Consider the following 18,940-nt stretch of genomic DNA (forward strand, 5'->3'; position numbering starts at 1 on the left):
CAATGTCTGTAAAGTTGAATAAATTCATGTCCTGAATCCCAGCAATTTCACTTTAGAAATCTACCTTAGAGAAGCACTTACACTTACGTTCAATTAAGTGTTAAATGTTATAGCCTAAAAATGAAAGAAAATAATAAATATCCATCAGAAGGTAAATAGGAAACTAATGTGTGGCTTATGTATACAATAAAACACTATAGAAATAATAAGCAAATAATACTAATAATAAATAATTTAGAAATAAATCTGGTGATACATTTTTTCTATTAAGCTATTCATCTTTTTAAAAATGATCTCTAGGAGTTCTTTATGTATTACATATACTGTTTTTTTGCCAGTTATGTACATTGCAAAGAATATCTTCCAGCTTGTGTCTTGTCCTTTTACCTTGCTTATAGAATTTTTAGGCATATTAAATTTCTATGTCATTAAAATCTTAATAATTGAAGATTTATATGTATTAAAATATATTTCAAAAATGAAATAATCAGGGGGAAGAGATACTATTTTACAATATGGTATTATTTGTTCTCATTTTAATGTTATGCAAATCTTTATTAGATTTTATTTAGAGAAAATACTTATAAAGACAGAGGTGGGAAAAATATACTTCAACTTTGGGATGTTTGCTGCCCTCTGTTCAGTGGAGGAGGACAGAAAATTGGGTGGAGATGATATGGATAGTATATTTTAGCCCTATGTATAATATTTTACTGATTTTTTTTAAAAAGATAATATAAAATGTTTCTATTTGTTTAAATGGCTGGTGGTTACACACTTTGCTTCATTATTCCAGTGTATTTTAATGACCGAAATATTTTATAATGCTTGTATAATAAAAGCTTAGGATGATACCTGGCAAAAAGCACAAAATAAATGCTGTTTTTATGATCACTGGTTGAACTGGAAAGTCACTGAAACATAAAGTGGCAAAGGTTGATGCCCAAGATTTAACATATTTTTGCCTCACAATATAATTAAGGAATAGTCGAAAGTATGCTAGGAGGCCCCATGATGTTGTGTTCTGCTATCAGTTCATGAACTGTGCTGCTAGTAAATAATGTCAGGATGATGAATCTCAGTACTGAAGGAGAGGGACTATTTTTTTACACTTGACCTTTGGAATTAAAGGAAACCATTATCTTTTAAGGGAAAAATAATTTTTTTCTTTATCAAGTTCTAATTTCCTTACAGCTTACGCAGCCCCTATCTTTTATTTATGAGATGTCCACCATTTGCTAAGATTCTGCCATTTATTCCAAACAACAAATAGATACCAAGATTAATTATCTAAAAGACATTGGAATTAATAAAATGTGAAGCATTAAAAGCCCCAACACTAACGCAGACAGATTTTTAGGATCAAACAACCTCTCAAATGTAGAGTAAAACTTGGTTTAAAATATGTTAATGTTAGTTAAAAATACATAAATAACGTGTGAATTTTATGGCTCTTTTGGGGTCATTTTCATGTTTCACATTGTGAGGCCCTTCCCAAAGAGAACTTTGTCAATAATGATGAAATTTCAGTATTACAGAAATTCTTGCTAGGCATAAACTGCAACTATTTTTTCTTTAGGTTAGTATTCAAATTCCTGAGATAGTCACCCCTTAGAGTTAACATTAAGCAAACTAGAACACTCTGAAATGAATGTCCTATATCTTTAGTTATAAATGTAAGGAGGTGAATATTTGCTGCTTAATTTTGGAGCTGTCTTAATAAGCATAAGCATAAGACTTAAATTACACCTCAGAAAACCACTTGAGGCACCAAAGAATAATTTATTGCTTTCTTATACTAAATGTCCTTAATATAAAGAGAAAATTCACTTTATGGAAAGACAAATATCTTCCCAAGGAGTTCCTTAGTTGTTTATATGATAATATTGAAGCTATCGACCCGTGCGTTGAGTTTCAATGCCTATCCTAAATTGGCCATTTATGACTTAGTCATGCGTGGAGGCACCATCCATCAGCAGTTGAAGGCACCTGAAAATGAATGTTTGGAGATTCTTCTGGTGGTTGAACAAGGTCATTTGGCATCAGAGGTCTGCGCAGAGGGATGCGGAGTGGAACTGGAGTGGTCAGACAGCCTACTGGAAGCATATGACCAAAAGTCAGATATCTGTCACCTAAAATTAAGAAAACATTAGAGGATACCTCAGGTTTTGAACAGTGGCAAAATTGTCCTTTTGATGCAGCACACCATCTCCTAGGTTTTTAAGTTTTTCTAATATGGATAGACATTATTTTAAAAAAAATTTTAGAGCTATTGTTATTTCAGAGCAGTTAGAAATTTGTATCTTTGAAATAGGATTGTAATTGGGTTGATCAATTGAAGTAAAACACTAACAAGGCATTATTTACTAGGATAATATTGAATTGATGCAATTTCTAAGTGTTCATTTTAAAATTTGTATCCTGTTTTCTCTGGTTACTAATGGTAATTTTTAAGTAAGAGAAGAATGTCATAATTTTGTTAAATTAAAAAAATGATAGCATCATTACCCAATGGAAAGTTTTGGAAAGGAGCACAATGTCGTTTTTTGTGTGTGTGTTATTAAGTTCAGTTTCAACTTGATGTTGACAAGGAGGAAAATGAATACTAAAAAAAGAATAGGCCGGGCACAGTGGCTCACGCTTGTAATCCCAGCACTTTGGGAGGCCAAGGCAGGCAGATTGCCTGAGATCAGGGGTTCAAGACCAGCCTGGCCAACAAGGTGAAACCCCGTCTCTACCAAAAATACAAAAATTAGCTGGTCACGATGGCAGACGCCTATAATTTCAGCTACCTGGGAGGCTGAGGCAGGAGAACTGCTTGAACCCAGCAGGTGAAGGTTGCAGTGAGCCAAGATCATGCCACTGTACTCCATCCTGGGCAACAGCACAAGACTCCACCTGAAAANAAAAAAAAAAAAAAAAAAAAAAAGAAAAGAAAGATCCATATTATTTAAACATATAAATATAACTTTTGCTACGAGAAAATATCTGTACATTAAATTGTAACACCAACATTGAAAATGTGGGATTTGATATCAAGTTGTCATTTATAGAGCTTAAAACCTGAAGAGGGTTTGTGTTGTTGGGTTGAAGCTTTATTTACAACTGGCGGTAAGACTTTAGGCAAGTCATAGAACTCTCTAAACCTTGTCTTCCCGACCTTTAAAATAAACATGTTCTGGATGATCTTGAATCCTAAGATACTGTGTTTCAAATCTGATATTTAATGGAAACTTTAAAATCTTAGAGTTCTTCCTAGTGGACTCATCTTCCTCCCAAGTTCTCCACAAACACCAATGGGCTGCTCATCCATTCTACATACAATTGTGCCTTTATCAACATAATATCCGTAACAAGTAAGTAATATGCACTTTGCTCTTTACACAGTGGTTGCCTGTATGTCAAAGCCAATTATGTGTTTCTGGAAAGTCATATTCCTGAAACACAATTTAACCTCAAAACACCTTAGTCTGGTTCCTACTTAACTCTAACCTTGCTTCTGACGATATCCATTCAGAACTTCGTAGCTCCAACTTGCTGAGACCACCTTTTGTTCCATATATTATCAGCTCAGTGCTTTGCTCACAGGACCTCTTCTGCCTGGAATGCCTTCCTTCCCTCCTCTCTAGACTTTCCTTTTATAACTCAGTCCAAGCCCTAACTACTCCAGGAAGCCGGCTCTCAGTCTGGTCCTCAAGGTGGGCTTGTCTCTCCAAACTCCTATGGATCTCACTATCTTTGCTCACAGAACCAGCCCATGCCCTGCCTCCTCAGGCTGCCCGGAAGACCCTACACAGATATGGAGAATCCTTGACTCGGGCTGAGGGGCAGTCTAGTATCAGGCTCTTAACCTTCAGAGATGATCTTCCAAGAAGGGAATTTTAGTCCAAGTTTGGGAAAAGAAGCAGGTATATTGAGATTTCAGAGGGTAGGACTTAGGGAAGTTGGCTAAGAAGAAAGGATGCAGAAAAAGGCAAACAAAGGTTTGGCTAGAGGTGCAGTTGGACACAGGCAATTAAAAAATGTGGACTAGGAATTAATTCTCTGGTTCTGTTTTGAGAATGTTGCCCATTTGTTGTAGCATGCTGCTAGGAACTGACACCCTCCTACCTTGCAACTTTACTTATCTTTTTATACATATAGACTACCTGCCCTAGCATATTTTTAAGCAAGGAAAACGTTTAACAATACTTGGTTTTTCCAGCAGATGGAACAGAATCTTAAGCACAGTAAGAATAATAACATAATAACAACAATAGGAATAATAATTAAAATGTGAACAATAGTAATGAGAGTATATATCATTTATTGATGCTACAGTGATAACTATATTAATAACTATATTGATAACAGTAATTATAGTTATTGACTATCATGATAGTAACTATCACTTATTGCCCTCTTCTGTATCACTCACTGCCTTAAGCACTTTGCATACATATCTTAATTAATCTTAGGGAGAGGGTGACATTTTCCTCTCCTAACAGAAGAAGAAATGAAAAAGAAAAACAGTTTTTCCAAGGTCACAAAGATCTGCTACTTAAATGGTTAAAGTGATACAATTTAAAGAATACTGATTCAACTTAACCATTTACTGAGTACTGACTGTATTCAACACAGTAGTATAGGTACTAACGGGGGATATAAAAATGAGTTAAATAGTCTATACACTCTAGGAATTTAGAATATTAACATTTAAATTCTGTCAGGGTATTTTTGTTTTTAGGCCAGTTCATCAGGATAATGGCCAAGTACTTAGATTACAAGTATCATTAATTCAGGATATCTCATCCTCTTAATAGGAAAATCTGAAACAGCATTTGATTTTTTTTAAAGAAATCTTAAACTCAATTATATATGAAGCAGTTTCAAAGGAGCTGATGAGCACAGAGAATTTCAGGTGGACGTTTTTATAGTTTGCAATTATATTGCCACATAGAGCTATTGCTTTGTACACTTCATTGCCTTTTAGTGGATTTGAGCGTTGATATATGTATGTTTAGATGGTTGCCTACCTCCAGCTAGAAAGTACAATTTAGTAGATTGGTTTGAACATAGGACCAGTTACCAGTGCTGATTATTGTACCAAGTTTCTATAGGGACTGTTCATCTTTATGTGTACATATGCCCCAAAGAATAAATTAATGACTGGGTGGAGAATATGTGTAGGAAGCTAAGTAAGTTGTTGAAAACCATGATGCTCTGTGCTGGATGCCAATTTGGTATAATTCTTATTAATAGCAGAATAAATTGGCCTTAGTTTTTTATGTACTGTAACTTCCTGGCAATTAATAATGCATGACACTGATGGGAATATGGCCAAAAGGTTGTGTCATTTAATTTTAAGCCCATTGTATGAGCCTGAAACTTCCCGCAGACAATGGCATAAAAATAGACATTTGTTTCTTCCCTATACAAAGACATTTTCTGGAGATAGAAATTTCAGGGCCGGGCGCGGTGGCTCACGCCTGTAATCCCAGCACTTTGGGAGGCCGAGGCGGGTGGATCACGAGGTCAAGAGATCGAGACCATCCTGGTCAACATGGTGAAACCCCGTCTCTACTAAAAATACAAAAAATTAGCTGGGCGTGGTGGCGCGTGCCTGTAGTCCCGGCTACTCGGGAAGGCTGAGGCAGGAGAATTGCCTGAACCCAGGAGGCGGAGGTTGCGGTGAGCCGAGATCGCGCCATTGCACTCCAGCCTGGGCAGCAAGAGCGAAACTCTGTCTCAAAAAAAAAAAAAAAAAGAAATTTCAGGACCAGTATAATCAAAGGTGCTAGGAACCCGGCTTATTCTACTTTCCTTCTAAGTCATTCAAGCGTCTGACTCCCATTCGCAAGGATACTTGGTGATCCAAAATGGCACCAGAGCTCCAGTCATTACAAATATATTCCAGTGGGAAAGAGAAAAGGACAAATGGAGAAAAGGTGCACGTGAGCTGGCTTATAAGAGATTTTCCATTTGGTACCACTCACTTTCTTTTTTTATCTCATTGGCAAGGATTTAGTTACATACCCATGCCTAGGTGCAGGGGAATCTGGGTAGCCAGACAGCTAGCTTAAGGAAGAAGGGATATTTTAACAGCCTGCCACAGTGATACACTAGGAGAAGCAACAATTGAATCAAATCCCCCAAGTTTGCATGCTAAATACAAAATTCACTTGCCAGTAGCTTTAAGATTTTTGGTGGGTTATGAAAATATTTTAGAATTAGATAGTGGTCGTGGTTATACAATATACTAAAAATTAATTAATTGTGTATTCTTTGAAGGATGACTCATATGAATTACATATTGATTTTTAAAAAGAACCCTGTGGTCTATAAAGTTTAAATCTAGGTGGGGGGGAAACAAAGACACAAAAATATTTATTCTCCAGAATGTAAAGACAATAGCTTAAAAAAGAGTGGAGGCTCTCACAACTTGTGTTGTGGCTCTGTTTATATAAGGGGAAATGCTCCCACACTAATACTCTCTGCCTGATTCTGGCATGTAAGGCAAAGTGATAGATAAACAGTTGAACTGCACAGTGGCAGGTGGTGATGACAATAGTGATGAATGTAGCAGCAGCACACATTTATTATTTATTGGTCACTTGCTAAGTTATGAATTGACAGTTATAATGGCAGAAATTTCAGATCATATCAGAAATAATCATATGAGAAAACTGAGGCACTGATTGATTAACCACCTTGTCAAGGTAGGTAGTGGAATGTGGGTTACAACCTGGGCAGCCTGATTCCATAGTCTATACTCTTGATTGTTATGCTACACTGTAGGCTGCCTCTAAATGCAGAAGCAGGAACCATGAACTCTCATTCACAAGTAAGGAAACTGAAGCTGAACAAGCTTAAATATCTGACTGTAATGATCAAGCAGCTAGTAGGAAGGTGTTACTGTGTTCAAAACTAGGCCTAGACAACTCGAAAGCCATTGATTCCTATATGATACTGCCTGCCAGGCAATCAGACTTTCTCTTGCTGCCAAGTGTCCTCACCAACTGATCTTTGATAAAGGAGCAAAGGCAACACACCGAAGCAAAGACAGTCCTTCAACAGGTGGTGCTGGAACAACTGGGTGTCCACATGCAAAAAAATAAATCTTGGCACAGACCTTATACCCATCACAAAAATTAACTCGGAATGGATTATGGACCTAAACAGAAACACAAAACTAAAAAAACTCTTCAAAGATAACATGGGAGAAAACCTAGATGACATTAGGTATGTGTTGATGTTTTATATAGAACAGCTAAGGCATGATTCATGAAAGAAATAATTGATAATTAAGGCTTCACTATAATTAAAAACTTCTGCTTTGTAAAAGATAATGTCAAGATAATGATAAGGCAAACCACAGACTGGGAGAAAATATTTGCAGAAGACGTCTGAAAAAGGATTATTATCCAAAATATACAGAACTTAAAACTCAACAATGAACAAAAAATCCAGTTCAAAAATAGGCCAAAGACCTTAACAGCTACCTCACCAGAGAAGATATACAGTTGGCAGATAAGCATATAAATTATGCTGCACATCTTATGTCACCAGGGGGATGCAAATTAAGACAACAGTGAGATACTACTACACAGCTATTAGAACGGTCAAAATCCAAAACACTGACGTCACGAAATGCTGGTGAGGATGTGGAAGAACAGGAAGTCTCATTCACTGCTGGCAATGTGAAATGGTACAGCCAGGGACACGTTGGAAGACAGTTTGGCAGTTTCTTACAAAAGTAAACATATTCTTAACCATACTTCCCAGCAGTCATGTTCCTTGGTATTTATCTAAAGAAGTTGAAAAGTTATGCCCACACAAAAACCTACATACAGATGTTTATAGTAGCTTTATTCATAATTGCCAAAACTTGGAAGCAACCAAGTTGTCTTTCAGTGGGTAAATGGATAAATAAACTGATATATCCAATATGATAATACTTTGCACTGAAAAGGAATGAGCTATCAAAAGATATGGAAGAAATTTAACTGTGTATTACTACTGAAAGAAACAAATTTGAAAAGGCTACATACTGTATGATTCCAACTGTATGAGGTTGTGAAACGGGAAAACAATGGAGACAGTAAAAAGATCAGAGGTTGTTGGGGGTTAGCAGAAAGGGATGCATGAATTGGTGAAGCACATAATTAGTGTATGTGATATATACAACACACATTTTTTAGGGCAGTGAAAATACTCTAAATGATATCATAATGGTGTATTCATTATACATTTGTCCAAACTCATAGAATGCACACACGAGAGTGAACACTAGTGTAAAGTCTGGACTTTGGGTAATTATGATATGTCAATGTACGTTCACCAATTGTAGTAGATGTACCATTCTGGTGGGGGATGTTGATAATGGGGAAGGGTATCATATGTTATGCTAGGAGATATTTGTACCTTTCTCTTAATTTTGCTGTGAAACTGAAACTACTTTTAAAAACAGTCTTAAATTTTTTTACATTGAAAAGATTTGCTATGAGGTGCCAATCTGTTAGTAGACATGTTTGTCTCACAGGTTTGTTCTTCTTTTTAATAGCAAAAATAAAGTGTCACAATCACCGCTAACAGCAAAGTATCCTCTGATTTGGAGGAAAAATATAATATTTTAAGGATATGGGGATTTTTATAATATATATTTAAAATTAGGCCAGGTGCAGAGGCTCATATATGTAATCCCAGTACTTTGGGAGGTCAAGGTGGGATTACTTGAGGCCAGGAGTTTGAGACCAGCCTGGGCAAGATACAGTGAGACTCAGTCTCAAAGAAAGAAAAGAAAGACGCTTTCTGTTTTTTTTAAAAAAAAAAGTTAAATTTGCTTATAGTTATTAAAGTGCTTCTGTAAACTAGGACTGGACACATTCCATTTTAGAGTGCCTTGTTCATTTTTATACTAAAATGCTCTCCTAGGCTAATTGACATGATATTATTTAGAAAGCCGCACACAAAGACACACAAACACATGCGTGAATCTATGTGTGGCTGAGGAAGATGACCTGCCACGCAAGGCTTGCTTTTAACTGGATATTCAAAGCACATCTTTCCTTTGATAAATCTAATGTGATGCAGTAAGACAAATTTCTTTTTTTTCCTCCAGATGATCCCATGTGGTCCTGCTAAGTATATGGCTTATTTCTGACAAGCATAGCATCTTTTTAAAAAATTGGATTGACATTGTTTGCAGTTTTCTGACCATTCAAAGTATAGATGTGTATTGCACTCTTGTTGCTATGATTGAAAAATACACAGGAATCTAAACAGTTTATTCTTCAAGGCAGTTTAAAGCTCAGGCAATCCTATCTCAGAGCAGAAATATTCCCTTTCAAATTGTGTGTACATGGAGTTGTTCTGCATGTAATTAGTGTATGTGATGTATACAACACACATGAAAACTTGAACGAGTAGAACGTTTGGAGGTGCTTGTGACATACCTGATTATGTACTTGTACTTATTCTGTGGATATGTTAGAGCAAACATAACAATTATAAAACCAAAAATCACACACAGGGACACATGACCTCAACAAAAATGTAACAAGGACGGTTTTAATGGGAAGACACTAAAACTCTTTAAAGCCATTAAAACTCTTTACCTGGCTTGTTAAATGATGAAATTTAACTCTTTAAAGTGCCATTAAAATTCTTTACCTGGGTTGTTAAATTTCATCATCCCCAAAGAAATGGAATTTGGTTGAGTACTTTAAAGAATATGTTAAAAATTCATATTTTAGAATTTAGAATTTTATCTAAATATGATGTGGTGAATGTAAATATCACAGTCACACTCTGAGGTGTGCAAAAGAGCAACTTTGTTTCCTTTTGGTATTCACATGGCTTTCTGTTTATACCCCACTCCCCACTTCCACCCCATTAATCCTATTGCAGGAAGTTACTTTAGCTCCTTCCAGGCGAGTTGCATCTAAATTAGTGACTTGGGTCCAGGGTTGTTTCTCTGTTGCTCCCTCATTCTCTGGGGAGCTTGTGTAAATGCCACTGCAGAGAACAAGGAAAAGGTGCTTGAATCTAACCTGGCCTCCCACTCAAGGTGTTAACTCATCCCAGTGGTCTCTAGCGCTTACACGGCAACTTGGGGTAGAGAAAGAAGAATCATCTTGGACCAGCTGCCAGGCTGCTAGACTCTTGCTACTAGCTACCTGCTAAAGCAGGATATTTCCCTGATGCCTTTCTGAGATTGGAACAGGGGTGCCTGTTTACTTAGCCTGCCGCTCTCAACTCCTTGTGGGAGGGAGCACACAAGTGAACGAGGCAGGAAACTTTCGACTGCTTCAGTGCCGACAGGAATGAGTTCTGTGTGGGCCCTGCAGCAGCATCCAGATTGGGGTGCCTGCAACCCCCAAAATCCCATAGGGTGTGCACAGTGCTCTTTTAGCTCTGCTATCTGCAAATGGCTTAAGTGTTAACAGCTCAGTGGACTGTTTGCCTTTTTGCATGAGTGGCTGCCCTCTGCCAGCGAGGGCAAAGGGCCAGTGTGGCAGCCTTTTGTATCTGTACTCCTGGCTCCCGAGCTCTTGTCCAGCATTCAGGAAAAATGAGGTTCTCATGAATGAATTGAAGGATGGTAAATGTGGGGGATTTTATTGTTGATGGAAGTGGCTCTCAGTGGGAAGAGGAGCAGAAAAGGTGATGGGGGTAGGAATCTTCCCCTGCGCTCCGGGCATCTGCAGCCAGATTCATCTCCGAAGTTGTGCCATCAGGTTGTCCCCCTGAAGTCAAGACACTTCTCTACAACATCCAGCCATAGTCCAGATGTCCAGCTCCTTCTCCTCTCCACCAGCTGAGACTCTAGAGTCTTATAAGGCACAGGATGGGGGTAGGTAGGGGCAGGGCCATGGATGGTTGAGGAAAAGGTGACATTCAAGCAGGAAAACAGGGAGAGTTCTCACTTTGGGTGGCAGCCTCAAGTTCTTTGGCTTGAAGGTGGGCTTCACTAGGGACCTGCCCCTGTCTACCTAGAATTTCTCTGGCTCTTGTCACTATCACTGCCAAAGAGCAGCTGTATCCAGCACGTTCCTGGTAGGAACTGTCAGGACTTTTTCAGTGTGAACAAAAAGTTGGTAGACAGGCCACCATTTACTCTTTCTGTGATCATCTGAGTCCATCTGTAACCCATAGGGTATTTTAGATGTTTCTCTCCAGCCATAGGAAACCAGAGTTGAAGGTGTGGATATCTGAAGTCTCTTGCCCTTTCATGCCTAATACATATGTAATACCACCATTTTCACAGTGCCACTGGATGGCTTGGAGGACTTTTCTGTGCAGCCTGATGCACAGCCTGATACCCTTCCTCTAAGACAAAGTAGATAATGTTATTTTCTTTTCTGAGATTCTCAAACATAAAACTTAAAGTAAGGGTACATGCTTCCTTTTTCTCCTATGTAAGAGGATGGGAAGGGCATATAGTTTCCAGACATGTCTATATATCTCAAGTTTTCCCCACATTCTACCTACCTAGCTTCTATAGAAGATTCCCATCTTGTGGAAGTAGTCAGGAGAAGGGTACATGTGGGAAAAAATTGTATACTACATCTTATTTACTGTTAAATGTTTTATCTTTTACCTGAATTTCAACATTTGAGTTTAGAATTCAGTAAATCAGCGTTTTTGTGATTTGGCCTGGTCTGCTAATTTCTCATTTGGGGTTAATGGTGACCCTCGTATCTTTTGTATCAAATGGAAAAAAATTGGTTAATATCTCAAATAATTATTCTGCCACTCTAACTCATGTATAACATTCAGTAATTTATGTAAAAAAGAATAAACCAGTCTTTAGTTACTGACTGGGTGACATTGGACATAACTTTATTATTCTCATTGCAGCTTAAAGATTCTTGTACTGATAACTTTTCTAGCTATTATTTTGAATTTGCACCGAGAAATTATATTTAACATAGTTGAAACAAGCACAAACTAATTAAATACCGTGGCTAGGGAGAGAAGTTTCAACTGTAATTTAAATCTGAGACATTGTTTTTCAGATAGGATTTGGTCATAGAATAAACTCACCCTGTTGTCTTGTCTTGTTTCCCGGTGCTGTCTAAAAGTGGGAGAGATTATTTCGTCATCCAACAGATAATTCTGAAATGTAACAAATGCTGACAGAAGTGACAAGCATTTCATTTTCTTTGAATGGATTCCAAAGTTCATTCCACTTGCTGCATACATTTCTTGTTTGCCAGATAACTGCTCCAAAGAGTGTAAAGTCTGATAGCAATTGTGGTATACAACTGTTATACACACGAAATACTTTACCTATGACCTCTGCCTCATGGTGTACCAAAGGAGGCAGAAGGAACTGACTCTTCTCACCTGGAAGAGGAAACTAATTTAGACAATTTCCAGACTGGTGGATAAAGTAAAGGAAATATCAATTTTTCTCAAGTTTGTCTAGGATTATTCGAGTATTTCCTAAATAGAACTTTTGCAAGAATTTTTTTTAAATCACCTGTATCAAAATATTCCATAGGCAGTTAAGTACCTAAGAGGATATAATAAAAGGATATGATTTTCACTTTTTGGAGTGAGTAAAAAAGGGAAACGTCCACTTTCACCTTGCCTGCTGTCATCTGAAGTTCACTGTAGGCAAGTGCCTTGCTTGGCCCGCTGCTGTGGGTAGGCATTCTTTGGTAACTGAACATTAGCCAGAGACACACTCAGTCCACTTAACAACAAACTCTTCTCATAGAGATATGACAGTGAGTTGATCAATATTTTCACAACATACCTATAGAAGAAAAAAATGTAGGTGGCAGCCATATTATTTCTTGAAAGTAGTGACCTCTGGCTTAAGAACTCATCCATATAAGTAAAAATCATATATTGAATACCTGGACTATTCTAAACATGGCCAAACTCAGAAAGTAATTAAAATGGCAGTCATAAAAATCACTATAACTAACTCATGAAAGACCCTTTGGTCTCTCGTTTTGGGTCTGTTGTTCTAACTTTGCATGTGATACTAAGCAGATTGAATAACTGACACTGGTTGAATATCCCTTCTCCGAAATGCTGGGCACCAGAAGTCTTGCATTTTAGGGCATTTTGGATGTCATATTTTCAGATTACGGAAATTAAATCTCTGTAGCTCAAAGAGTTTGAGGTAGCCCCTATGATTCTCACCTCTTGGTCATTCTAGCCTGATGTTCATAATTCCTTCCCTTGAGTTTGGTCAGGATCTGTGATTGCTTCTAACCAATAGAATATGGCAAAGGTGAAATGATACTATTCCTGTGATGATGTTATTATTATAAGACTCCCTAATACTAGAAGACTTGCTTGAGAGTCTTGCTGTCCTTCCTACAAGCTTTGAAGAAGCAAGCTACCATGAGTCCCAAAGACACAGGCCATGAATTCTTTCAACAACCTGTAAACTAAGAAGTGGGTGCTTCCCCTGATCACCAGATGAGAACCCAGCCCTGTCTGACACTTTGATTTCAGCCTTGCAAAGCACCTGGCCAAGCTATGCACATACTCCTGACCCACAGAAACTGTGAATTTATAAATGTGTATTATTAGCCACTAAGTTTGTGGTAATTTGTTATGCAGTATAAAAAACTAGCACAATTGGTTTCTTAAACTAGGAAACAAAGACATTGCTACTTGAATCAGGTAGGTATTGATAGCAATGAGAGAAGAGACAACTGACAAAGAGACAGGCTTGTTTTAAAAACAAAATTATCAAGAAATTATCAGAAAAGCACTAGCTGTCTAAATCAATTTGGTATAGGAATGAGTAGCCTTATACATCAGTATAATCTTTGAAAGCATAATTGAGTAACAAAGGTGTGCATAATTATGACTTCAAGTTTACAAGCATTGGTTATATCATGTAAAATACATACTGTGCAAGAGGGTAGAGAGCTACCTAATACAATTGGGAAAAAGTTTCACAATTATTGATGTGGCATTGGATGCGTTTGACCATGGAACCTGGAAGAGTTTGAGAATTTAAAATTTATTCTAGGGTCAAATCAAAGAGATCGTAAAATAAGTAAATATATGTGGTCAAAGGATTACATATGCCGTTCTCACAGTGTGATATGTCAAAATCCTTGAAGAATAGGAATTAAAGATTTTAAGTTACGAGAAATGCTTGAGCTGAGATTTCAAGTACCACTTATTTCTGTGCAGCCTGGGGACAACTTGGCCTCTGTTTCCAAGGAGAAAAGATTACTGGAATTGTAAACAATACAGAATGGCTAATAATGGTTGTGGACCATAGGGTGGTTTCTGGATTGTGAGGTATGGGAGGAAGAGATGTTCTTGGTCTGTGAAACAGCTAGTAAGGAAACAACTACCATCGAGTTCTTATTTTTTAAAAAGGACAAAAAACCTGAAGCATGTTTCTATAACCTTCCTATAAGCTTTCTTAGAGTTTGCTTTTTTTAGTCTTCTCTGCATCTCTTGACATTTGATGTAGGATGATGTCATGTGAATAAATGTTGCAATGTCCTAGATCAGGAATTTGAAGCTTTGTTGTCTAGTCCCTGCCCAAACACATCTTAGTCATGTCACCTGCCTGAGACTTCCTTTTTCCAACTGTAAAATGGGTATGTAATGTTCCACCATAAAGTAGACTTTGCATCTCCTTCCCTTTGACAGAACTGCTTATAAAACATACACACACACACACACACGATCATATATATTACCAATTATAAGGATGAGATTCTACAGTATCCCATAAATGGGAAATGGTTGAACCAGGACCCAGACCCAAGATTTTCAACTCTAAATCTCATTTGGTCATCTCTTGAGAGCAAAATTGTTTCTGGGTCACCATGCTGCCTTTCATCAGCACCTGAGTGGTGCCGCCGCTCAGTCCTGGGCCTACCTAACTTCTCTCTGTTGATGTAGAGTTCTAGGTACACAGGGAAGACTTGTCAGCAGCATCTTTCTAGTAACTGTTCCATGGAGGACAGTCCTTATAGATGATGATGAAAACATGATGTACGTCATTGTTCATGGTTCCCTGAAGCTAAATAACTCCTATTTGAGCCGGGCATGGTGGCTCATTCCTGTAATCCCAGCACTTTTGGAGGCCAAGGCAGGCAGATCACAAGGTCAAGAGATCGAGACCATCCTGGCCAACATGGTGAAACCCTGTCTCTACCAAAAATAAATAAATAAATAAATAACTCCTATTTAAGGTATTATTACTCTGAAAAACTGCATCAGATTTTAAATGAATTTCAAAGGTGTAAACGTGACCTGTCTATAGGTTCACATTGGGACTATTAAGTCTTTAAATGATTTATTTAAAGATCTAAAGGGCTTAACTAACCATATATAGTAAGATCTTGATAAGATTGCACAGTAATGTGTATAATGTTCTTCCTGTTTTTGAATAAAAAGAAAAAGGGATTTAAATATGTGTATACATTTATATGATCATAGAGAAACATAAAAAAGAAAGCCAGCTTATTCATTTAGATGCACAAGGAAAGTTGAAATTTATTGTCTTATTTTTAGTATTTATCTGGATTTTCTTCACTGTAACAAGGATAAAATAGTAAGTTTGTAATTTAAAATTATACAATAAATATGTAATAAGAAGGAAGCGTGGCAGGAAAAAAGCAGGTAGGAAAGAATGGAAGGAAAATAAAAGATATTCTCACAGTTCACATGGACCTTACTTGCTAATTCATAGACATATTATATGTTGTTACTACGAAGGAAACAAGACTATGTTGCGTATAATTATGCAGTGTATTTATCCTGTACTTAAAAATTTTATTTAAATGCCATTTATACATTTTTGTAATATCTATTGCTTATGTTACTGAAATTTAAGAACGTGAGGTTTTGATGGGTACTCTAGAGTGTGCAAAATGTGTGATAAAGCCATTTATTCATTAATTCTTAGAGCTAGGTGAAATGACAGGGGATAAACAAAATAGCGTGCCTGCACCTTGAGTAACAAGAAAGAGAGACCCTAGGAGAGCTGAGAGCCTGTTTAACGTGGATGCTGACTGGTTGGTACACCCACCACCAGCACGCTCCTTTTCCCCTCAACACATACATTCGTGTAAAATCTGGAAATTGATTGTGTTACTTTTTCATACGGTTCCAGAACATCCTTCAGATTCCCTCTCAATTTTAGGCACTGGCAGTCTTTAGGAATTAGTTGGCATTGGGATTCGGTCAGCAGAAGAATTCAGAAGTTCTGGGAGATTTTGAAATCTATGGGGTCTTTTCTGTCTGGCCTGTCACTTGTGCTTTCGCACTGGCAAATGAAAACATGAACTACCTAAGTCCTTCAATGAGAAGCCATCTGGAAACATGATAATTGTCTTCAAATAGGTGTACTATACAAGATGAATTTACTTCTACTGGATGAGAGAGGAGGCAGATGGGTGAAAATCACTGAAAGACAACTCTTAGAGGATTTTAAGACATATTTTTCAAGGGAAAATAGTGCAATAATTAGAGCTGCCCATTAGGTAGTGAGGTGTTTTGTTTGTTTTTGTTTTGTTTTGTTTTTTTGATGGAGTCTTGCTCTGTTGCCCTGGCTAGAGTGCAATGGCATGATCTTAGCTCACTGCAATCTCCGCCTCCCAGGTTCAAGGGATTTTCCTACCTCAGCCTCCTGAGTAGCTGGGACTACAGGTGTCTGCCATCATGTCCAGCTAATTTTTGTATTTTTAGTAGAGACAGGGTTTCACCATCTTGGCCAGGATGGTCTCGATCTCTCGATCCTGTGATCCACCTGCCTCGGCCTCCCAAAGTGCTGGGATTACAGGTGTGAGCCACTGCACCTGGCCTAGGTAGTGAGTTCTTTATTGGAAAAGCTGCTTGAATGGATTCTGGCAGCAGCAAACTGCCAGGGATGTTAGAAAGGGGAGATTCATGGGTTAACCCTCTTTGGTGCTTTCACTGTATTTTGTACATATTCTTTATGGTTTCTTTATTGTTTTGTAATTATCTGTTGATCTATTTGCCTGTGTATTCGATGACGATGATGAATTTACTGAACACTGTTATGGGCCAGGCAGCATTAAGGGCTGTTGGTATAATTTTTCATTCCCTAAAAGAGTGTGAGGCAGAAAGGATCTTCATTCAACAAGTGAGGAAACTGAGGCTTGGGAAGTTTAAATAGCTTGCTTAGTTCACAGTGTTAACAACTTTGTGCTCCTTATCACTGCACTATGCAGGTTCCCAGGACAATTAGTGGCTGAGTGATGCTTGGATGAGAATGGTAATAGGCTTGAGTAAATGGAAAAAGCTGTCTCCTAAGTCCATCATTTATATTTCCCACCAGCTAATTGGAGACAGGCGTTAAGAGGAAGGAATTAGTTCCACTCCGCAGTTGCCAGGCTGAGCTGTGTACTGTTTCCAACTGAGGTGGGAGCTGGGGGGTGAGGGGGTGCATGAGAACATTGTTCTAATTGAGATCGTAGAGAAAATTTTCTCTCGAAATGGCTGTGGATGGCCACACTGCAAATTTATTTGATTTAATTTCATTACTTTAAAGGCCATAATAATTAGATAAATTTTACCATTGTCATTCACAAGGCAGCAGACTTCGAAGTTGATCTAAGCTAGTTCTACTTTTTATGTGGTGTCTGTATAAGATTTTTCTCAAGATAACTAGCAAGCACATACAAGTTCTTATATCAGGCCAGTTCCTTAAACCTAAGAAACCTTTTTAAATTATTTCAGAGGGCAAGATTTAAGGCCCTTTTCCCACCTCCAATTTTGTAAAATTAAATAAATAAATAAAATAAAACTTAAAAGTTATGGATATGTCATAGTTCAAAATGTGTATACTTTTCTCATTCCCCATGCATGCGCCTCCCTGCAACTGTATAGACTAAAAGCCTGATAGCAACTAAGTTTTATTAGGGATTAACTCTTTCAGCTCCCAAAATTATATATGGCTTCCACTCTGTCATAGAACTGTATTTGCCAAGATATGTTTTTCTTTAAGAAAACTCCTCAAGTTTCTTTATTTTGTGCTGGCCAGTTCTGTGGACTTTTAAACTCTTTGAGAACTGCCTTTTGAAATGTTTTGTACTCTATCTCTAGCGTGTATTATTCAATAAATCATTCTCAACAAGTAAGTCAAATAAGCATATTAGTGTATGTGCTACATTTTAAAGGAGCCTGTTAAACTGGCTGCATTTTGGCAGTTTGCCCAATTAAAGGCTGTCATAATGAATCTATCTAGAACAAGAATGAGCCTGGTCAGGTTTCAAATGAAATGTATGTTTTCGTATAAGTAACCTCTAAGGGGATCCAGCACTGCAAATTGTATAATGTGATACAATAGTCACAGAAGCTCAGAAATTCAGTGCAATGAAGTATAGCATAGTCTTCCAACTATGTCATAGATTAATCAAAATGGTTTAGTGTCAGCTTTTGCTTTCAAATTCCAGCAACTAAGAAGACAGCTTATTTTCATAAGGATATCATGATGTGTGTGTGTATTTTAAGTGGAATGTTATATGAATGAGTTACACTTGTCCAACCAACTCCTTTTAATCCTTGACCATTTAAATGGAAAATCCATCTAAGCTGACTTTATTCCATGGAAGTCACTTTTCAGTGGGAGAGATTAGGAACTGTCATTGTGACCAGCACACTCTTGTACTTTAAACAGAGGACTCTTATTATGCTTGTCTGAATTATGTCCTTTATTTTGTTAATCAGAGTGCCTATTTCAACCCGATTTCAAGCCAGGCTTTTATTGATTGTTCCCAAACTGAGAGATAATTCAGCTATTTACAAGATAAGCATTGATTTCTGGCACTGAGTCTAATAGCAGTTTTCTCCAAACTTGAACCCATTAAATAAATCCTGCTGAAGAATTACAATTGTTTGAAATTTGATGAAGAATTTTTATTGCATGTTCATTTTTAAGTATTAAGCTTATTTTGTTGTTTGCCCCTGTTTGTTTGATAACGAATCTGTCTGGCTT

Source organism: Cebus imitator, unplaced genomic scaffold (assembly GCF_001604975.1).
Source record: "Cebus imitator isolate Cc_AM_T3 unplaced genomic scaffold, Cebus_imitator-1.0 Scaffold183, whole genome shotgun sequence".
In the NCBI taxonomy this organism is placed as follows: Eukaryota; Metazoa; Chordata; class Mammalia; order Primates; family Cebidae; genus Cebus; species Cebus imitator.